General features: G+C 32.1%; 1 protein-coding gene and 1 long non-coding RNA gene across 4 annotated transcripts in view; both read left to right on the top strand.

Moving 5' to 3' along the window:
* The window catches only part of LOC141460118 (voltage-dependent calcium channel gamma-5 subunit-like), a 434,126-nt gene that overhangs the window by 354,070 nt on the left and 55,534 nt on the right, over positions 1-24,522 (top strand). The window lies entirely within an intron of this gene.
* LOC141460124 (uncharacterized) lies at positions 15,647-24,371 on the top strand. Its single transcript, XR_012461745.1, has 5 exons — positions 15,647-15,786; positions 15,865-16,047; positions 16,650-16,793; positions 18,897-21,052; positions 24,202-24,371. It is a non-coding gene; the product is annotated as an uncharacterized lncRNA (long non-coding RNA).

Here is a 24,522-nt window from a genome sequence, read left to right as displayed (position 1 = left end):
ATATATTGCAGGCTTCCTCAAAGAAAGGCAAAAAAATTTGTCCCTTGTTAACTTATTTTATAAGAGTTCATCATTCTTTGCTGATATTTTCTTAAATAGCACCATAGCAATATAAATAGCAATATCAGGACATTCTTTCTTCTTTTCCCATTAATGCTCAAAATTATTTCAGCCGTTTCTACCCTTCTCAACGACATCAGATCCTTTTAGAAGAATATGGTTTACTTTCTTAGAAAAGAAAAAAAGGTTGCCAGCATTCTAGTAATTTTATTGTACATAATATTTTGGTTTTAGAGTTTCTTAAGGAGTTCCAAATACCGTTATGTGAAGTGAGCAGACTTTCGAGTGCTCTACTAACTTTTAAAACTTGGACAAAGTAAGAGATATTGTTAATAGCTTTTTATAGCTGCACACAACTAAGAGTGTACTGTTATTACTTTATTCTGCGGCAAATGGAACTAAAATAAAATAATCTTTTTATATGTTATTCTATTAAACCGTTGAGGAATTTCTTTCATCAAATATTGTATTTAAAAAAATTAAAGAAATGTAAATAAACCTACTCTGCCTTCATTTCTACTTGAGGAATAATATTATTGCTGCATGAAGCTTAATTATTTCACCGCAAACTCTAAATACCATCACAGGGGGGAAACAATTAAAATAAAAATAACAATTAGATTCAACATGATAATCTGCCATTAACAAATTAAAAACATGTTCTTTTAATGTCCAACATTAGAAATACTATTATCACTTTTAGTGATTTTTAACTAAAAGCCCACAAAATCAGTTTGATTCTTTTGAAAGGGATCAAATATTGCTGCATTTTTTGTGTATATTTTCAATAAATAATTGAAAAATTAAGACACCTATCTTGCACAAAGCATTTTCATTTTTAATTTTTTATGAATTAAATGTACCGAATTCTTTCTTTTTACAAGCACATGGTCAGTTTTCTGACACTTCAACCGCCTACACTTCTATACTGTAATTTGCACCTTCTTCGAAGTTAAATGAAAATTGATAATTTGAAAGTTGTCACAAAGGGTGCAGTTTTATTCTAGATCTTTTATTAATTATTGTTCTAATCTATTTATAATAAAATTTCATGCAAAGATAAATGATAAATCATTTTAAAAAATAATCTAGATAAATGAGGAACAAAATTGTTTTAATCCTGTAATCTCACTGTTGCTGTTTGTTGTTTTTTATCTACACTTTAATGAATTAATTTACGTTCGTTATAAGGTTATTAATAATGTCAGACTGGCACAGATTATTGTTTATAATAAAAATTAAAATTAACGACCTTTGGAGTGTTAATTAGTAAAAGTGCTTAGTGCAGTGGTACATTTCTGGTCAATATTTACCAGCCACAGTCTGCCTACAGGGTTTTGTTTGTAAATTAAAGTCAAACTCTCCTAATTATATTTATAATTTTGTAATACTTTTTTTAACGCATTAAAGTTTATTAAATGAGCACTGTGCTACATGTAGGCAAAAAGTTATTTGTTATTTTATGACTCAGTGATCTAAATTTTCGCTTTTTGCTTTAATTTTACAAATTTTACGCTCTATTTGTTTAAAGTACCTTCTAGTTTTGAATTATTATTTTCCTGCCTTGCATACAATGCTACAAAAAATAATTGAATATTTGATTGAATTAATAGTTTATGTCTTATCAGGATAATAGCGAAAGCGATAGCAACAAAATTATTTCCTTTTGTCTAGCAAGAGAATTTAAAGTAGTCAAAACTATTTAAAAATAAAATTTTTTTGGGACACTCGCAAGTTTGTTCTTTCCCTCGTTCTTGACGTTAAAAAATTCCTTATTTACTGTGCTTAATACAAAAAAAAATTGTTTTAAAAAGGCAAAGTATTAAATAAAAAATATGACCATATTAGAGTTGTACTATAAAATAAACCGCTGGGATAAATACTCATAATAATTTTATGAACTGTGACGAAGCCCCAGTTCTACCCTCTCAACTAGTATGCTGCGTCAACCCGCTAGATTTTGCTGAACTGTTTAGTGGGTGGGAGAGCAAGTTTGATGGAAGCGATAACAAAGCAAAATATTCTTTAGTATAATACATTTTCTAATCGCTGAAGTTTCAATTTAATATAAAGTAATATATCTCTTGAGTCGGTGATATGATTGTTTAATCTTAAATCTCGGCCTCGCCAGGGAAGAAAATGCTCTGGCTAAAAATGGAAACGCCATGGGTAAAAGAGGGAGTGATTCTCAAAGACAAAGAAACAAGAGTCCTCTGGCACTACTGCGGCACCTAACTTTTAAAAATTGCTTACGAGCATAATGTACACATACTCCACAAAAAAAAAATTGAATCTTGTTTCACACATTTCATTTAAAATGGTACCATAACTTGTTCTATTCTTTATACTGACAAAATTGTATAACCAAACCGGATCCCCAGTTATCCCACCTTGGTTGATCTCCAGTTTTGCTAAGAGGATAAAGTATTTTGCTAGAATTTTTCAGGAAACGCTTAGGAGCCAAATTCTCTTCTGTAAAGAGTTTGTTTCTATGTGTACAACTTCACTGACTTCTTCATTCTTCTTTAATATCTCTGTTTCCCAGCACCTTAATGAGCGTTAATTACTTTACCAAAGATACAGCGACCAATAAAGTTTGAATAAAGCAATAAAGTTAGTAAAGTTTAATAGGAATGCACTAAATAAAAATGCATCTACATAACAGTTCAGATTAACTATGTTTAAATTAGATCAACATATTTAAAAAATTGCTCTATAAAAGTGAACATACTGTAAAAATAAAAAGGCCTCCTTCTAAATTGCATTTATATTCTAATTTGCAGAATGTATTTCTACACCCTATTACAACGTACAGAAATTCCTCATTGTAATGCCACATACTTCCACTGTTTATACTTGAAGTTAAATCTTTAGATTTTATTGTTTATATTATGTTGTGAAGGTAAATCAAAAAAGTACTTCTTACGTTTACTTACTGTATAATAAACTTCTCTTTTGTTTTATAAAACTTTGAAAATTATTTTAACTTTTTAGTTATAATTTCCAGCTGAGCTTTCATGAACTTCATTAAAGTTGCAGTAAACTTTCGCTATAAATTTACTGTCTGAATTAAAGCTAGAACTTATGTAGAAAATAATTCTAGTACAATTTCCACGGTTCCCTTTCAATTTTGAACTTCATGAATTATATGCGAATTTAAAAAGAAAGAAAAAAAGTTTATATATTTATAATTAGTATAATAAATGAAAATTTGGCTTTATGTGAAAGAACCTAATTAATTCATAAAATTTGCCAGGAATACTGTAATGATAATGTGGTAGTGATTTATGTATAATTAAAACGCAACTTTGTTCATTTGCTAACACTGCATATCATACATTAAAGATGGACCAAAATAGAAATACTAAAAGCCTTTTATCTGTAAGCGAGTTGCAATTACTGCTGTCGGCGAACAGTTTAAAGAACAATATTCTAGGAAAGCTCTACAAACGACAACTGTTTAGTGTGACTTCACAAAAAAAAATTCCAAAACTGGTCTTGCTTTACCACATACATATGTTATTAACATGTTCATTGAAGGACAGCCAAGAATATAAGATAATTCCTAGTTCCTGAACCATTCTAAATAAAAATATATTTATTAGCATTCCAAAAAAAGCTTGTACGCATACTAGTTAATTGTATTATAAATTTCATGACGTACACTTTGGGGAGCGCCTTTCAATCATGAAATTAAAATTTTGTTGTAAAATAACGGTGTGTTTAACATGGTGCAATATTTTCACATTACTGGCAAATTTGAAGTACCAAACTTGTTGAAATATGTTACATTACATGGTAGAAATAAATTGTTGAAAACAAGGATTACGATGGGTGCCCCAAAGGCAAACCTTAATTTAGTGGCAAATTCACTAGATTCAAGGACTCCAATTATTACAATAAATCCCAGAAAAAGTTTTAAGTCATATTATCATGTATCCTTGTCTTCTAAAATTATACAATGTGGTTAAGTTCAAAAAGCTAAGAGGAGAGATTTTTTTTAAAATATTTTCGCTGATGTTATATATTTTTGGAGTTGTTTTTTTTAATTTTAATTTATGAACATTCATTCTATCCATGTGCCTTTTTTTTGTTTATTTTTAATAATACTACAAATGAATAAGCCGAATTCATTGGAACTTAAGAATTGAAGCTGACTGCTTGAAACCAGACATTTCAAAAAAATCATGGAAATGCCTACATTATAAAATTATCATGCCAAAATGATTTTTTAGACATTCTATTGGTTGTTATTTCACTCAATTTTTGCAGAGAAAATGTACAATTTTTTCCCATCTCTATTGCTCTACTCTGGAAGTGTTTTTTTAAAAAAAACAAAAAAAAAACATGAAATTCCAAAGATATGAGATAGTGTCTATGTCTGGAATCATGTGTCCTCCTGTCCCATCAGAGCAATTGCTTTTACTTCAAAGGCAGTATGTATAATATGTGTATACGCCCTTAAGGAAGGAACATTTCAGGCTCCTGACGTTCATCTTTCTCACCTTTTCTCTTCTACTGTATACTTTAATTACACAATATTAAAGGCACTGCTGCATATAATGTGCCTGAGGCTTTAACCTTATATTAATGCACACTTACTTTGATCTAGACATCAGTTTTGTTGTCTATATTACTACTGTCATAGAACTTTCTTATTTTGTGAGAAATAGTCATCTCAATTATTTAAGTATAAAGTACAATATTCATATTGTTAATAATAAGGTGTTTCTTAAGAATGTACCTCAGTTTTATTTAATTTGGTGGATAAGTATAAATAATGTTACAAATAAATTGTTTTTGAAATAGTGCATAAAGTATATCGGAAGAATAGAACGCCTTGTAGAAATGTAATTTAATAGAGATTTCCAAATGTTTATGGATCTTTTATTTATTTTTTATATTTTTTTTTTTTGTTTCAGTTACGGATATTATTTGTTTCTGTTAAATTTTTGTTTTTAATAAAAGACAGGCTCCTGATATTCACAAAAAATAAAATAATTCAGTAGGATCTAATTTTCATTTCCCATCTGACTGTAACTCATATGCAAATTTTTTTTTTTTTTTTTTTTAATCTTTTATTGCAATTTACCACTGCAACAGTTGTTGCAACAAGCAAATACGGTGAAAGGGAAAAGAAATAACGGGAAATCATGATTGGAGAAGGCACCCAGTGGTGCCACTCCAGTAACGTGCTTAAGATAAGAGAAGATCACGAGGCCATCTTCTCTTCAATCTCCTTAGAGGATTACCTGGTAATGTGGAGGAAGATAGGTGATCTATGAGAGGGTTAGGATGAGCTGCTGTAGAGGAATGAAATTTGAAGAAACGAGTGTTAGCAAGATCTGTAATGAAAGGAATTTTGAGGTCATTATGGATAGTGAGGTTAGATACATAGAACGGAGCGTTAAGAAGTTTTCGAAGTATTTTTGACTGTAATGTCTGGAGGCGTAGTGAGTTGGAACGCTTAGTCGATCCCCATACTTCGATGCCGTATGACCAAATGGGTCGCAGTAACATTAGATATAAGAGTCTTTTGTTATGTAGGTTAAGTTTCGAACGTTTGTCAAGTAGTCTGGCGAGAAGTTTGTAGCGTTGGTTAGCTTCTTGTCTTTTCAGTCTAGTATGGGGATTCCATGTCAACCGTTTGTCTAGATGCAGTCCAAGGTAACGTACTTTGTCCACAGCTGGTATAGGAGTTTGGTTCAAGATGACAGGAGGTAGGATTTTCCGTCTGAGAGTAAATACTATAAACTTAGACTTCGTAACGTTGGTTTTGATTCTCCATTTGAAAAGCCAGTCCTGTAAGTGGTTGATGTGTGTTTGTAGAGTTCGTGTAGCGATAAGAGGATCGGAATGTGGAGATAAGATAGCAGTATCGTCAGCAAAGGTGGAGAGGATAGTATTTGGATGTTGAGGTATGTCTGCTGTATACAAGGAGTAAAGAATAGGACCTAGGACACTGCCCTGAGGAACACCAGCTCGAGCTAGACGGATATCAGAGTCTGCTGCTCCACAGTTGACTCTGAAATATCGATCTTTTAGGTAAGATTTGAGGATGAGGTAGTAAGTATGAGGAAGAATCTCCCTCAGCTTAAACAGTAGTCCCTCGTGCCACACCCTGTCGAACGCCTGAGCGACGTCAAGGAAAACACTCGGGCAATACTGCTTTCGCTCGAGGGAGGTAGCAATAGTGTCTACAACGCGAAGCACCTGGTGAGAAGTTGAGTGATGTCTCCGAAATCCGAATTGATGATCCGGAATCATATTTTGTTCTGACACTAAAGGATAAAGTCTTTTAAGAAGTAGCTTTTCGAGGATTTTGGAAAGAAGTGGTAGTAAGCAGATTGGTCGGTAGGAAGTAATACTAGTGATGGGTTTCGTCGGTTTTGGTATCATTTTGATGATTGAGAATTTCCACAGAGTAGGAAAGTGCGTCGTTCTGAGGACAGAGTTGTAAAGCAGTGTGAGGTATAGTATGGCTTTTTTTGGAAGTTCGTTTAAGATGGTTGAGGTTATGAGATCGAAATTAATTTGAAAAAATATGCAGTAATAAATAAGAAAACAATGATACGGTGGCTCAGCTTTATGGACAACTTTGTAACTGACGGTGTTTTTTATTTCAACTATAATCGAAAAGTTCCTTAATCTATTTTGGTATTTTTTTGGAAAGTAACTTCATTAAAAGTCGTACCTTGTTAATTTAATCCAGATAATATTTTACTCTTGCATGAACACTAGATGATAGCACCACAATCCGGTAATTGGCTGCCTCAAAAAGTGTTATCGGGTGGCAAAACAATGCTTTTCGAAAACTTGGAATGCCAATGATCTAGGGATCTTCCAGTAACCATTTAGAAGGATTGCATAGAGATAGAGTTTTATTACAGGTTTTCGAAAAAAGGCAGAAATGATGTTGCCTTTTGAGCTTTGGCAAGGATGCTGTAAAGAGAGCTCCATATAAGGGTTTATTTTGGGAGAAAACTCAATGTCCTTTCTCAGACGAATAACATAAGGTTTTTCTGAGTACCTGGAATAACTGCAGTTTCTTTCTGAGTCAAAGTTTCCTATAGATTGCGTGCAGATTTCAGACACTCTTAAAACTTCCATGTAGAAGAAGAATTGAATACAATTTAAGCAAACAAAACATTTCCCGCGATTAAATTAAATTGCTTAAGTGTAAATGAAAACCTTATTTATTAATAGATTGTCCATTATTTTATTATAAAAGTTAAACGTAAGAAATTGCATAATAAATAGCTTTACAATCATTGTCAATACCCCATTAAAACAAATTAATTTATACTAAGCAATAATGCTAGAAGTGTAATGTTGCCGACCAACAGAAATTCTTGAAATCAAAAAAGAAAGAATCCAAGATTTAATTAAAAGATAAAATAAATGTAATTTATAGCTAAAAAATGTGTGTATGAAGGATGTATATATATATATAATACATATATTCTATTATTATTTCTCACTGATTTACTTTATTTAGTGGATATATGTATTCACAAAAACAAACAAGATATGACTGATAACGTTAGCGTAGATAACAATTTGCTTTGTCAGGAAAACCCAAAACTTAAACAAAATGTACACAGTTACTTTGAACAAAAATTATTACGTTATAAGCGAAACTGGTCAAGTATTCCTGAACAGAATAATATCTTGATCACCAAAAAAAAAGTATTCCTGCTCAATTTGATGAAGTTGAACCAAAACTCTTCTTCCTAACTGAGATCATAGCCTATGCTTATTATCACACAAACTCCACAAAATTATACTATTTTATATTCATAATTGCATGCTGTCCTAGAAAGGATCATCCTTGTGCGATAGCTAATCTAATTTAGTTTAGATAACCCATCAGCTCATCCCCTGTGTAATGACTGCTTTGAATGCATAAAGTCCATCCATGCATGCATGCTTGCCTGTTTCACATTTGACCTGGTTACTCAAACTAGATTACTCTCTCGTAGATGACAAATTCTTCTAGCCTTTTAAATGCTTCAGCGCCTATTAGAATTCACAAACATTTAACATTTTCAGTACAATCAATTTACTGAGCAGATATAAATCAATTTATAACGTTGACAAATTGCAGCAAGTCTTTCAATGCAGGTATTTCATTTAGTATACAAACTTTTGGCGAAGTTATTATTTTATCTGGGCATGCTGTAGATGTGATAATTTCTTCAATTCTTAAATTAAAAAATCTCTGAATTACTCTTTCATTACTGCTTTGGTGACATCCTATATTTCTTTATTGCTCTTTGTCTGCTCATTTATTGTTTATTTTTAACCTCCTGACAAAAAGAAAAGTGGCATAGCCCTAAAGTGAGATGACGCCCTAAAGCGGAGCAAACCCGGCAAAGACAATCATCATGTTAACTGGGATTCTAGCCCCAGGCTCAGGATATTCACTTACCCACCGACTTCTTGTACTGCTGCCGTTTTCAAGCCTCCATTGATGCTAACCTCGGTTGGTTGCAACATTTTTTAGCCTTATTTTCTAATTAAATGCGACTCTGCAATTACTGCAGTTCAGTATATAATTGCGTTTTGTTTCTGCAAAGCTGTACCAAACTACCCTACTAGAAGTGAAGTATGTATGGCCCAAGTTTTAAAGTGAATTGTTTCGTTTAGTGAACATAAAATTGCTAGGAATGTGACTTAAAAATAGAAAAAAGCAATTATCATTTTATTTATTCTAGTTTGTGTTTGTTTTTATTTGCATTCATACTTTAATTTTTCTTTTCCTTTCTTTTTTTTTTTTGTAAAGGAAAGCAAAACTATTCTTGGCTGCCAAATAATACTAATAAGTATGGGGGTTAAGAAAGTTGAGAATTACACTGCCTGGAGGAAGCGACGCTAGAACTTTTCGAACAAGGGCGACTAGTGGAATGAGGGAAGAAAAAAAAATTAGTTGGTAAAGAGCCAAATAGAACTTGAAGGAAGTGTGGTAAGGGAGTCACTGAAGAGCTTATAGAAGTGAGGGTGTGGTGTTCCATATCTAGACATCTGGAGGCAGAGTGAGTCAGTTAGCCCAGTTAGCTGTGTGCCCGAAGAAAGACCGTCAACACGTATCACATATCACACACTCTCTCACCAGTCTTCAAAATCCTTCTCCCGCTGACTCCTTTCTCTTGTAAACAAACTGTCCTCTGATCTTCAAAGATTATCTCATTTTCCTTACTCTTTCATTACTGCTTTGGTGACATCCTATATTTCTTTATTGCTCTTTGTCTGCTCATTTATTGTTTATCTTCTTTATCTTATCTTCTTTTGCTTTGTGAAGAAAGTAATCAGTAGAAATATTGCAAAGAAAAAAATATATATAGCAACTTTCATGACATTAAAAACTGTGGCGGTTTTTGAAGTTAGCTACGTTGTATTTGTTTCCTCTGGTACAGTTCGATAGTAGAAGCTGTTTTCCCTTACTGTTGAAAATTTGCCAAACCCGTGGAGAATAAGAAATTGAGGTTTAAGCCTCTATCTAGGCAGACTGTTCTATCAAAGTGATTACACTCTGTCATAGTCATAGTTATAAAGAAACATGTCATAAAGGCTTACATAAAGAGCCGAAGCTACTCTACCTAGATCAGCTTTGGTCCAGGCTTTCCAGATAGAATAGAGTGGATGTTCAAGACTTACAAAAAGTAACTCAAAGAATTCCTTTTTAACTTCAGTTATAAATAGGATGAGTAATTTTATGATTTTTTTTTAAAGATGCTGCTTTGATTTAAAATATCTGTATTATTCTTCAAGGTTAAATGAGGAATTGCTTTATCTACGGAGCTTTCACTGCAAGTTATGATCTTCCTGCTTTAAATTATCCAAATCTAAAAGAGTTTAAATTCAGGCAATACAGTTGTACATATTTGTAGTCCAGATAGTTGTCGACTGGATTCTGTAGGCCCAATGAGCCAAATAGGGATGGTTGATAGTGGTTATTGCTGACTTTACTTAGCTAAAGAAGAAATATTGATATATTACTTTGGTAGGGAAAAAGTTTTTCTAAATTTAATTACAAAGACGAACTGACTATCTCAGAAGTAAGTTTTTCATAAAGAACTTTTGAGATATTTGGATTTTGTTTTAATTCTTTTGTATTTATGAAGATATTGGAGTTAGTCAGGAGAGAAATACTAGTAATGAAATACTTCTTGCTCACAAGGATACACAACTCTCCTACCGGACAGTTTTAATACTGTTTGGACAAGGCACATGTAGGCGAAACTTTTAGATGTACCTGTGTAGATAGACCTGCTGCATCATATCTTCAGATTTATTCACCAATAATCCTGAGAACATAAATGAGAGAGCATACGAAATAGGTTCCAATTAAATACGAGTATAAGAAATGGATAGCAAAAGATGTGTTACTAGCACATTTCTATTGGCTAGGTTTGCCACATGTTAATTAAACAAGTCAAAAATGTCCATTATTCATAAAGACAAGTTAGTCTACTTCGGCATCATCCCAGGTAGTCGCGATGTACACTTACATGGGCTTATTAAACGCGTAGCATGTCAGGTTTGACATGAAAATAAATAAGAAATGGCGCCCTTATGAATTGTGAATTTTCATTTTTAGTTCCATAGGCTTGTGTGGCTGATAGTTCAGCGATAAAAACTGGTATTACAAGCATTATCAAAAGTTCTACATTCTTACGTCGAATCAATAGACTAAAGAAGAGTTCCAACTTGAGGGTGCCATAATAGTTCCCTGAGGTATAGGAATCCAATCTAATCTAACCTAAAGTATAATTTTTAGATTAGAACATGTTTAGAATGCAAACAATTAACCGAGACACATGTTTTCACACAGATTTAGGAGATTAAGGTCATTTAAAGCTAAAATTTCCTAAATAATGTGAACAGTCTACAACTAAATTTTTTAATACTTACTATTGGAGTACGTTTATTTTTTCGTAAAACTTGGAAGGGATCAAGCCCTGAAATCTCACTGGATGCGCCGTACGCCCTTGTTATGAGCAGCAATTGATTTAGTACTCTCTGTAGTTTTAGCAGAACTATGCAAAAGAAAAGAAAGTTTTAGGAGACTTCAGGAGACAGGGAGCTGTGTTTTTAGTCAGTTAGTTTTACGTTAATTATAATTTTAAAATTATAATGTGGAGGGAAAAAGCAGTTTGCTAATTTTTAATCACAAAAGTTGAAAAAAAAAGTTGTTAATCTTGTAATCAGGTCCTTACCAGAATAGATGTCCGTTGCAGGAACTTGTAAAATTTTCCATAGTTCATCACACTCACTTCTACCCTATTGCCAACAACCCTCCCAATGATCTTAGGTCTTCAGCTCTGTAAAAGATCTTTGAGCTGTTCGATAAAGATGTGGGTTACAAAGGGAAGTAATAAAGATTGTTGTTGACATCACTTCCAGCTACGTGATCCTTACCAAAAGCACTCACCATTACAAGGTTTTTCCTTTAGGTTGATAGTACAGTGTGATTTCTAGTAAACTTCCTTCCAAACTCTAAAAGCATCAAGAGAAAGAGTTTCGGGTATGCTAGGAACAGAAAAGAGCTGTTGGATGTCCTTCACACTTCGCTTCCCAACTCAATTAAGTTGTATTAGTTGTAGTGCGCTGTCCTCAGCCTCTGAACTTGACTGGCATCTCTTTTTTTAGCCTTATTTCTTTTGCTATTGAAGGAGAGTTTGTTTTCTTCCTTTTTTCCTTTCTTTTTCTCTACGTTTTATAATGAAGTTTCTAGTTCTTTCCTACTGCTGACGAGGAATCAATACCATGAGCAACTTTGATGAGTCTGCCTGTCATAATTTGTTTTTTAGTGTTTTATTTATAAAAAAGGAAGGTTATCCAAGCATCTTATGCTTTTAGGGCGGAGAGGATTCACTTACAGCTGTTCTCTGTACATCAGACAGAAGCCATCTGCTGACATTACTGCCATTCCTGTCTTCTTCGGCTGACTACTTCCCATCTTTTTTTGGCCTTGCTCTTGGCTTCACTCGCTTCATTTGTGGACTATCCAGTTGCCTAATTCCTAAATTCTGACCGTACCAACAAGTCGTATTTTTTGTCTTTAATTTTACCACTTAGAGTTAAAAAAATATCAAACTTTTTAAGAGGTTTTCTCTGAAATTAAACAGAATGAGTAGAAAGGCTCTTTTGTCTAACTTTTTCAGTGGATTCACTTTCGTTGACATGGTTTTGGCTGATGAGGATTAATTGACTTTTATTGATTATGTACAAATTGACCCAAGCGTAAATATTGTTGGATAATAACAATAAAAAAAAAAAAATAAGACTTTCGTGTGACTTAATATTGTAAACAAACACAAATATGGTAAGTTAATAACAACATGTCCCTCTGAAACTAAAGATATACTGTTACTGAAAATACCTCATTAAGTAGGATGCCTCTGGGGGTAGCCTACATTGATTTGCTGGAATCTAGCAGCACTGAGAGCTTATTATTTGTGGCCCTTGGGCAAGATATTTTGCATACAATCCAATTTGAATGAATTATCATAAATCAAACCATTCAACAGCTTGGATGGGGAGGTGAGATGAAAACGAACGTTGGGATGCCTCTTTTGTTTCTATATTTCAGTAATAAGTTAATATAGCGCTGGTAATGGGTTCTATTTGCAGAATAAAACTAGAACTGAGATTTAACGTTGTCGTTAAAAGTTTTGTTTAGCAGATAACAGTGCTTGAGGGATTAACAAAATGTTTCTCTAGTTTAAATACAAATTAACTCAAATCTGAAATTCCATCCAATTTAGAACACATTTATCTCGGAACAATTTATGCTCTTTTGCTTGATAATGTGTTGGATTTGGTGCACTTCATAAGTGGGAGATGCCAAGTTCGGGGGACTCGCGGAATTTCAACGTAATAAACAAAAATTATCTTTAATAAATGCAGACATTTTGATATTGATTACTTAATTTTGAAGAACTATATTGAAATGATTACTAGCTTCATGCTAAACAATCATCTTTTGTTTCACGTCAATTACGCTGAAAGCCGAATTATTTGGTTGGTCTACAAATCTTCAAAACTTTGTGGGAAAAGTGAATAGAATAGCCTTTTTGTTAATTAAATTTTTATTTTAAAGATAACTTTAATAATAGAATTGGAGTGTCGGTTAGCCGCTAAGTAATTCAATCTCTAATTGAGTTTTCACGATAAACTTTCAAAAATGCGAAAACAAGTGATGGAATTTTTCCACAAAGCGCGTTCATAAAAACAAAAGTTTGCAACTTATTTACTTGCGTAAAATTGCTGTTCTTATAAAACAGTAATTTATAAGAATTTTGTTTAACCGTCAATAACTTCGGTTTTTCAAAATTGAAATTATCAGGTTAATTTATTGATTAATAATTCTTGGCGAAATATCTTGAACATTACAATGAAAAATAATATAATTTTGTTATTATAAATTATAATAATTGTTATAATTTTTGTTTTCTCCTAAAAATGCATTTTCCACAAACAAATACAACGGCACCTGTTCGTATCCCTTGTAGACATGTTGCTATCAGTTATTACTGTGGCCTCTTTATATCACTGGGATTTTCCAGCTTTGTACACATATTTGCTTGGATTTCTGTGTTGTCAACAAGGATTTAGTGCTCACTTAAATCTCATATTTCTTTGGTATTCTACCTATAAAATATCAGCATGTACCACCAGCTGAACCTGTTAGCAACTGCGATAATACGAAATTGTGAAAAGGACAAACAAAGCTTACTGTATTATTTATTGCCGAATGCTTCCTTACTTAGATTCCTCTTCTTTTTTATTTTTATTCTATATTTTTAACATCTTTAATAATTGTAACTGTTTTTATGTTTACGTTTGGCTTAAACTTGGTTACCAAGGCTGCTGTTCCTGTAGTTTTACAGTTTTAACAGCTAACCATTTTCACTTTTCTCACTCTTTTATGCGATCTGATCCTTTCTTTGGAAAAAGTTCCTACATCTTTAGAAAAGATTCACTTTAGGAGCAGTTTTAGTCTTGTTCCCTTGTACGTTTACAGCGGAGCTGTGAGCATAGATGATAGCGGAAATGATAGCAGTGATGCATCAGCGCTTATAGAATAACCTAGTACATTCTTATGTGAGCGTGCACAACGAAGCTTCGACTAGTGACTCATACTCGCTGGTATAAACGAGCATAGATGATAGAATTGAATTTTTCATTTTTCTGCTAACTGAACTCCAGTATCGGAGCTTCAAAATGGACGTAGAAAAATTATTTGTGCTGTCTTTACTCATTATTTTTGGTTATTATTTTATTATTTACTTTTAAACAATATTTTGTTTTTTAAATCGTGCTTACATTTATTTTCATGTGTATTTATTTATTTTTTTTTTCAATAAAATCATTACTAACCTACCAGTGTGTATCGATGGGATTATGCTTTGCGGTTAAGATCGCTGCGAGAAGGTTGCTATCTTCGTCTTGATGAACCTTCTTTCAAAAGGTAGTTAGATTTGCTCTCCTCTCCAAATAAAGGCTGAGTAAGAAACGTTGGAGGCTAAAAAGACGTAATACGAGACACCCCTCTAAGATAACGCGGTAAGTTGTTCCAACGAGAATGGCTGTTGGATTTTCTTGAATGTAGAGAAGGAGGTTTTTTTAATGGCTGAGTGCCACCACCCACCTAAAGTTAAAAGCCTACCGAATGTGCATAAAACATTTTGCACTTTAGGAGAGCCAAACTATTATTGTCAGGTCTGTTGGGATCACAAAACGAAATATAAAGTATTCTCAAGACTATTTGTTTTTGAGCTTGAGTGTACACATAAAAACACTTTTTCTAACTAAGGGGAAATATCAAAACGGATATTTTCAATTTTAACTCAGTTCAAAAATTTGTGAACATTGGTTTACTTTAATAGAAAATAAAAGGGCTTATTTAAAAATTAATTTATGTAAATTATGTTTTATTTAATTTTATTATAATACGAGTAATTTTGTTATATGTGGCAATCGACGTAAAAAATTGACGGGTTCCGTTCATGTATGTAAATTTTGGGCTGATATAAGAAGAATGAATGGTATGAGTAAAGTTTGTGGTATTGTGGGTGGCCTCACCCACAATTTATTGCCTATATGTATTGACTTTAGAGGTGGGTTATGCGGGTCCCCTGGGCAAACATACATAGTATCTCGCCGGACCCTAGCATGCTGCCTATGGGTATTTTGTACAGCCTCGTACACAGATCTCTGTATCTTCCCCATCTTATGAGATATTGGTCTGGGAATATTAAACAGATAATCGCATATGAATTTCTGTGTACACTATGGTTCATTTTGCTAACAAATTGCTTTTGTTACTTTTAAATTTTTGTATTTAATATTAGAACACAAATAATAATTAGAAAATTATTGATTACAAACTGACCTGAATGTTCCCTGCCTGAAACACTAAGTCCATTCCCGTTGCAAACATTTCCATAAATCACCATTGCCACAAACAAATCCTCTTATCGTACACCTAAGCTCCTTTCATATTCCAGGAAATTTTACAGGTCGACTGAAGCGCCAGTATTCTGGAGACTTCCTCAATTAACAGCAGTCAAATTATAGAGGAGAGGTTATGCTATTCTTTCATGTTGTACCTGATTATGTTGCAGTATGTTTAACTTATTGTACATATTATGCAGGTGTAAATTTCACTATACGTCTTCAGACTTACACTCGTCCGAGAACCAGAGTCATGTGACTAAAGTATTATTTAATTATTAATGTTTATTACATGCCTCTAAGAGATAATGTTGTTTTAATTATTTTATCCATTCTTTTCAGAAACAACTCACAAAATAAGTGCTCGCGCGTACTATAACTGAAAAATAATTTTAAAATGAAAATGACAGATTTAGTCAGTGAATGAAAAGTATTTGAAGTACTATATATACCTAACTTTTTATATTAGTTGGAAAATATCAAGCATAAATATCAAATTGAAAGGAAGGTACAGCATTTAAGTTGGTGAGTAATATTGAAAGATTTCTATAGCGCACTACTTTTCTGTTAACAATGAAAATTGGAAAAGAAATTTAAGCACCTTAATATAAGTATGGCAGGGAAGTTGTGATAGAGAACAACAAAATAATCTTAAAAGTAAAAGTAATGGTGTTCAAAAGAATTATTTTCTATAAATTATAAATGTGCAACAACGTAGCAACTAACAAATATTATTGTTTCTATTCTTGTTCAGTTTTTAACCAGAAAGTAACTTCTGGAACATTCACTATTTGTGAACGGGTTATTACTGCCCGCCAGTTGGTTTTCTGCAGCCCACCGCTACTTCTATGAGCCCTATATAGTCAAACATCAAAAGTAAATCATAATCATAAAACATTTATTTCTACATTCCAAGAACGAACACATATTTTGAAAGTCAAATTTCTTACATTATGATTTCATATTGCGTGTATTTAGTTGGGTTGATTGGCCATCAAAATGCTATTTTGATTGATTGGAAGTTTCTGTAGACATCTATCAGATTACTAGTTGGATTCCTTTTTAGGTATTAAGGTTTTTGCAAGATATTTCTACATAATAGGGATCATTCTACATCTTTTTTACAGAAATGTGAGAAGGATTACTGTTATCTGACTGGTTAGGATAAAAGAAGTTAGGTACAAGGTATCTTCAAAATAGCTGTGTTAAACAATGCAAAAAGTACTGTCCGAATTGTTCAACATCCAAAAAGGGATCTTAGCTGGAAAGTGGTAAGTGCAATCACTACCACCTACATTTAAGCGATAAACATTTAGTTTAATATAAATTAATTAATTGGTATTAAATATAGAATTTTAATGATAAAATGATCTGTAAAAATCCTAACTATTTTAAATTTAATAGATTAGTAAGGCAGAGAGATACAATGGAATCAGTTCAACTGTACGCTAGTAAAAGAGAAATTAAACATTGATGAACGAGTGCCATCCTCGGTTGTATGGTCAGGATTTTGTTGGGTCACTGAGTGTAAATGGCCTGCCCACTAGAATAGTAATACTTACCCGCTCACCACTTCTTGCTAAATACTTCATTTTAATTAAACTTTTTATATTTTTTACACTTTTAATATGTGTCAGGTTTAATTTATCTCATTAATATAGTTGTTATTAAACGTGATGTCATAAATGGCACCATACCGTTTTTAAATAAGGCCATGAATTCAGATAATTTTTCTACCCCTTCATACGAACAAAAATTATCGCTGAATTGATTATTTAATTGGATTACTATACGAATAGTCAAATAATTCGAGTAAGCATTAAATTAAATTGATAATGTTTGACAAGTAAATTTATTTTTTCCATTTTAATTTTTGATTAAAGTAAAATATTTACGGTACAATCTGCTGCATTTTTGCCTAATTAAGCGGATGTTAAACTGAAATCATTGAATCTAGTCTCGCATTTTTAACCGTTTTTGCATATTTTTTCATCAGTATCACTTGACAGGATTTATTTTTCCCCTTATAAAGTTCCTTTCACAAAAAAATACGTTAACTACAGCTTTCATTTGTTGAAGGATCAACAAAATGTAAATATTGATCACTTTTAATCGCTGGCATAATGAATGCATTGGTAATACAATCACAAAATTTAGTATTTTCTTCCGAATATATGGTCAAATGTTGAGAAAACGTCCCTAATCATTTTCTGTTATCTTAAAACTTTTTTAAAAAAGATATGTTGGTTTCTTCTAAAATATTAGAACTTCAAAAGAGTGAGTATTTTTAATCAGTGTGCTTCTTGAGAATTGTTTAGTTTGCAATTATCAATTGAATAAAAATTAAATCATATTGTAAGCAGATAATTTGAAGTCCTCCTGTTTTTGGCATTAACTTTAAAATATTTTGTAAGTAAATTCCAGCTTCTAATAAACTAGGAACTTTCTGAAGATCCAATATGTTGGTGGAATTAGCTTTGCTAAATCCTATACTATATATAATCATATTCTCTTTATCCCTATTGCTGTCAGTTTCCTTGAAGATTAAGCCAGCGATAAGATTTCCCATATCAAAAGTAATTTTCCTAATAATCACTAAGTAACTAAAGTGGATTGATGCTAGGAATAACTTAATATAAAATTATCTTTTCAACAAGTCAGAGTAAAATGGATTATACTGGTTATCCTACCCAGATTCAGATAACTTATTCAAGCTATTATTTCTAGAAGATGAAGTTCTGCAATATTGTTCAATTTTCTAAATTCCTCCGGCACGTTTTCAGATCTTCAAATTTATACTGTGCATTTGTATTTCTTTCAAGGGGCCAGAGTGCTTGAAAATCAGATGAAAAACAATGCTTTGGTTTTAGGAGATCTTCATTTAGATCTCCAATTTAATCGAGAAAAATCTATCAGATCCACAATATAATCTCTGGACACAATAATATTTCCTTGCAGTAAAAAATTTGCAAAAAATGAATTTGCTCTTAAAACTGCAATTATAATTTAAAATTGAACATCAGAATAAGCCAAGTTTTTTCTTTAAAATCTAGTTGATTACTAAGTTAATGAAACTAAGTAATCTTATTAAGCTTAAGTAGTTAATGAAACTAAATGGTAAGTTTCATTTAAAGTTTTCATTAAAATATTTTGAAATTTTAATTCTAAGTGAAATTTTAATTCCTTAGGTAGAGCTTAAGCATTCATTGATCTGTTTTTGAAGCATTGTTTAACAGAATAAAGAAATTTTGTTCAATAATAAACAATTTAGATGCACTTCTATTTTCTTAGTGTTGAATCAAATAAATCCATTATTTATATTGTCCGTATTGGCTTTATTTTTTATGTGTATGACTTTTCATGTCCAATTACAGGAACGATGTGCTCTCTGACTGAATTTTTTCCTTGTAATTCTCTTGGGCTTTTAGAATTTATGGCTACCAATGTGCACTGGCCATATATAATACTCACGGTATGCTGTAGCCCTCTGTACCACCTGGATGACATTACTCTTTTTTCATCATTTTTATCTGATGTATGTAAATAAATGTAGATTGCCGAGTGTACATCATTTTTGTTCATCTTTTTTAAGTTATAGCAAATTTAATATGTTAAAAAAAAACAACTCTTTTTCTGATTAAATCGTAAAAAACTAATCTTGTTTAAGAAATAGTTACCTAATCAGCTGTTAAACAACAGAAGTTAGTTTTGTTTACAATGTGAGAAGGCCAAGATTATCTATCTCCAAAACATGGAATACCAAGCCCGGATTTATTAAAAAGTACAGTCGAAGTGATTGACAACCGAGATTGCATTATTTTGTAAGAACCATGATCTATTGGGATTAGAAAGAAGAAGAATGGAGTAGTCAGACGTTTTCCTTCTTGATCAAGTAATCGGCTTACCATGTTTAGCAATAGTGGAAGCAAAAGAAGGGTGCAAAAAAAAAAGGGTAAAAAAAGAACCTGGTTGATGGAGTTGTGTGTCTCAAAAGCCTCACTACTGCTGGGTATGGCAGAATGTACTGGATGTAGAAACCAGGAAAATAGTGAGAGAGAAGGAGAGCTTAGATAGGTTACTTCTTCTTCTTCTTTTAGCTTACGTCTACACACTACGATGGAGGTCATCCAACGTCATCGTATGTGTTTGGTCAGGGGCAGATATAAAGTTCCGTGATGTGTGCCCTGCTTCTGGACAGCCTGACATCTTATCTTTTAACCCCGGCTAAGCAAGACAATTCTGCCATGTCCACCACCATCTCCTTTTCACTCACACTGCCCTTTAGAGATCTTCTTAAAGAACATACTTGTCCTCCGCACGACAAATAAAAAAATATCTAATCTTATCTTTCTGCTCTTCTATGGAAAATGTATCTATTTTATAGAAATTATAATTTTGGTTTGGAAAAAACACTATTATTTTCATACTAGCATGTTTGATAGAGTAGTATAGCTTTCTGGTTGGTTTTTCCAGAATTTTTCTTCTCATTAATTCCGGATCATTACTTTAACAATCCATTGTGGTAGAAGTTTCAGCTGCGTGTTTATCTTGTAAAACTTGTATTCGTATAATATCTACTTCAGCTTTAAAGCCAATGAACACAAATTTGAATCCATCCATTTAGGACTTTTTTATTTTGAACAATATGTGCTAATGTATGGGAACAAATTAGATTTGGCATACCATTTCTACTACGTACGCATTTATTGTTAGTGTGTATATTTATTGTATAAATTTTGGGTTATTCAGAATAGGTTCTCCATTGTAGGAGTTTGAAAAACTTCATCTTGCCTCCCATAAATTAAATTCTTAGACTACGTTAGAAGCCAAGTAGATGATCATGCATTCTACCATCAGATGGAGCAATAATAATAATTTTTAAAAAAAATCCTTCTATAGTAGCCTGAAACAGATTTTATTTAAAATATACCATACAAAGCTGAATATGTTGCTTCTGTCAATCATCGACACTACTTTGCGGATCTCCCATGGTAGTTCATTAGATCATATAAAGGTTCTTGAAATTATTTGTTTCTGATATTGCAACAAATTGTTCACATCAGACCCTCCTAAAAAAAAAGATAACATTGCATTAAATTTATTAGAACTCTTTATTAGGTTAATAAACACTTTGAATGTGAGTGAAAAGGCTTATTAATTTTTGGAAAGAATGAAGGCTTTTGAAATAATCTTAGAAAATATTTCAAATTAACTTTTAAAAATAAATAAATAACTTCGTTCTAGAAAGGTAATAAAACCTGAGTTCCAGAAACCAATTCAAATAAAATAGTTTCCCTCCCTAACTCTTGGTTGAAAGTCAAAATGGCGGGAAAAAAAACAGTATCAAGTGAGTGACAGTGTTTTTTTACTTTTCATTTGATGAGATGGTGGGCTAGACGACTTGGATTTATTACCTCTGTGAAGTAAGGCACCAACAGCAGAGACAAATGTTAAACCAAGAAAAAAAAAAATGAACTGAAGACTCTGCATCTTGGGCAAGTTCTACGCAAACAATGTCTGTCTGCAGAAGGTAATTTTTAACTTGAGTTAGACAAAGTACGTACAAGATTCATTCACAATAAATTATTTTTCCCCCCCTTCTCTGTTACTTTATTAATAAAATGTAAACAAAATTGTTGAAATATTATTTTTTTCTTTGAAATATTTGATATTTAATTTTATAGTTGGCGTTTTATTATTTTTATTCTTTACTTGCTGCAGGAGAAAGGCAAATGATTGATGTCTGCCTTCTCCCCGCTACCGCAATCCATTTAGGGATCGTTTACTCACAGTATACATTTGTATTTTTTCGGCATCCCCCAAAGAAAACCACTGCATAAAGGGAGATTAATAGCTTTATAACAGCATAATGAGTGTTCTTCTTTTGTTTTCATGTACATACATTTCTGACCAAGCGTAAATACAAAGCCTTTTTAATGTAAACTTAATATTTCTTATGGTGTCTATGAAAATGTATACTCTAGTTCAAATGGCTAGAGACTGACAACTTTAACATTAACGACTTCAACCTGGAGTGTGCTAGCGTTGTTTGGTGTCTCTCATCAAGTCCCCCTGTAGTGGCACTGAGCTAGTTCGGAAACACAACATGTATTGTGTGCACACTTCAGCTAATGTATCTAATGTACAGTTGCAAATAAATAAATAAAGGGTAACTTGAATTCCAAATGTAAAGAAAATTTCGTAAACGAGAAATGCATCATTGCAAAGTAGTTATTGATGTTATTCATCTGAGTAAATGATGTTTTATTCATGAATTCTGGGCCCAAGGTATTGAGTACAATTGGAGATCTGAATTTTTTTCAGAGGCCGCTCGTTTGTAAAACAAACGCAGAATTTGATTAGAATCAATCTACCTTGTATGTGCATATTGTATATGTACATATGTATATTTTGCAACTGCATCTCTTCGCATTTAATCATTTTTACTACTAAAATATTGCATTGTAGGAGATCTTGGTTATCATCTAAATCAAATAAGGATATTGCTAAAGCTAGATTAATCAATGTCGTTTATACTATACCGTACATTCCGAAAATGAGGCACAATTGAATTTCCTCTGTAGTTAATTTAATGGTGGTCTTTTTTGTAGAATACTTGGAACGGAAATTCAGTTGTAACACTTCCTGGGTCATATCTATGTCAAATTTCTTAAAAATAAGTTTATTCAGTCATTCTTGAAAATGGCGCTATTAGAAAGAAACTGCATAAAGTTTTTCATGGTATTCAGAAATAATATGTGATCTCAAAATCTTTTACTTTCCTACTTTTTTGTTGCTATACAATAACGTGGTTCTTCGATTGCGTTAATATATTACAATAATATATTAACCATATAATAATATATTTTCGGCACCCACCACTCTTCCAAGGACCTAACAATTCAAGAGAACCTGGTTAAGTTTTTTACTTCGGTGACCGCTAATAATTCATAGAAAAAAAAAAAAGCACAATTTATTTATGATGGTTGATAGAAAGAATGTCTTGAAAAGCAAAAAGGGCAGGCGTTTGCAGAATGGTATCGAAGCATGCATTGTAGTGGAGGATCCCCAGGTCGAAAATCATACATATTAAATTGATGATCTGTAATAAGGACACAGAACTGAAATAATTATTTAATTTTCGACCTATTAAAAAGGAATTAATAAATAAGATTGATATCACGACTAACAGAACCTGTGATCTTCTAACCTTCATCTTTGTTGCTTCTTTTCTCAAACTGTTGCAATATTTAAACTTTTAATTTGTAATTTCACCGTAGTTGCATCTCACAGGATAAAAAGCTTTCTTTCAGTAATGAGAAATTAGTTATAAAATGTGAGTATTTGTGCTTCGAAGATGGTGCTTTAAATGTGAGTAATATTAAGAAAGAAGCAAGCACTTATTAAATTATATTCTACGAACCTATTCAACTTTTTAATATACTCTTCACGTAATAAAGGAAATTTATTAACAATCACTAAAGGGGAGAATTGAAATTCCATTTAGATTAAACTGGAAAACGCAAGTCTTTTTTTCCTTAAAAATTAAAGGCTTGGAAACAACAGCCAGAAAAGATGTTCATAAAGGACAAGCCGACTGAATCTTCATATATCGAATAAAATATTTCATACCCGTCTGAAAAATCTTCTTCATAAATCCTTACAACCTTACCTTCCTTCCTATCCAAATAAATTTGTATTTGCAATTACTTAAATTTAGCTCATCATCATCTGAATGCGTACACCAAATAAGCCGAGGCCATATGGAAAAACAAGAATAATATTTTTCAAGAAAAGGAGAAGAAGAGGACATCTCGTGTCAACTGCCAGTGAGACACAGATCTAGGGCTAAGATTTTTAATCCTGTACCTTTTTCCCACCTGCAACTCATTTAACTGAATTTCCTGTGAATCTGGGTTTCTGCCCTATCTTTAAAGAATAAACACGTTTATGAATTTCGTCTTTTCAAAAAATATTTTTCACTCTAACATTAATGGAATAAATAACTTCGGTAGCTGAATCTATAAAATTAGTTTGGTGCACAGAGTGGTTTCCTAGTGGCTGTTAGTCGTGACAAATCCTAATTCAAATACGAAATAATTTTCGTGAAATTTTATCAGTGATTTTATTACTGAACATCATAAATTAATTGTGCATTTTTCGCCAACACTTTACCATTATAGCTATGAATCGAACTAGAATCAAAATAGTAACTTGCCGAAAATTCCTACAACTATTTTTAGACATTGAGATTCTCTGTAATTTTATTATTTCGTACCCATCATCTTTATAATAAAAGAATATTTCTTTGTTGAATAAATTATCTATTTAGGAATCATTTTTTATGAAGGACGGGATAAGTAGAAAAATAACTTGTGAATAGTGTAGTATCCCAACGGAACATATTCTTTAACAGATGATAGGTTAATGCCCAGAAAAGTTTTGAGTGAAAAAAAAAAGATATCGGAGAAGTCTTAATGAAGTATGTAAGATTTAATTTTTATCATCTATTGAAAAAGAATACGGAAATGGAAATCTGAGAACACAATGAAGAGATTACTGAAGAAGTTTAATTCAGTTAGAAGACTTACTTATAATTAAATTAAATAGGAAATAATTAATTTTTAAAAAAAATTATCTAATCACCATTTGACTAGTTTTTACTTCCTTTTGTTATAGCAAGCCCGTTTCTACAAGACGGAGTATCAGCTAGCAGCTAAAACCCTGCAGTTGCCATCCCATTACTTCTGCAAGCTTTTAATTTAAGTTTATATACAATTTCTAAGACATATTTGTGGATAAAGAAAAAATTTAAGTTGTTCTAATACATTATTTTTAACTTGTAACTACTCTAATGTTATTTTAAGTAAAATAAAGGAATTTATACAACTTTTTTTATTATTTCTACTCTTTTAATTTATATGGTGAAAACAGACTTAAGGCTTTTATGAGCCTTTCCATGGCAAGCTTTATTGTTTATGGGCAAATTTATATGTTCTT

The sequence above is a fragment of the Rhodnius prolixus genome, unplaced genomic scaffold (genome assembly GCF_049639745.1).
Source record: "Rhodnius prolixus isolate KJV_2025 unplaced genomic scaffold, Rpr scaffold_6, whole genome shotgun sequence".
NCBI classification, from domain to species: domain Eukaryota; kingdom Metazoa; phylum Arthropoda; class Insecta; order Hemiptera; family Reduviidae; genus Rhodnius; species Rhodnius prolixus.
Note: the sequence above shows the minus strand (reverse complement) of the source record. Positions and strands in the feature narration are given on the sequence as shown.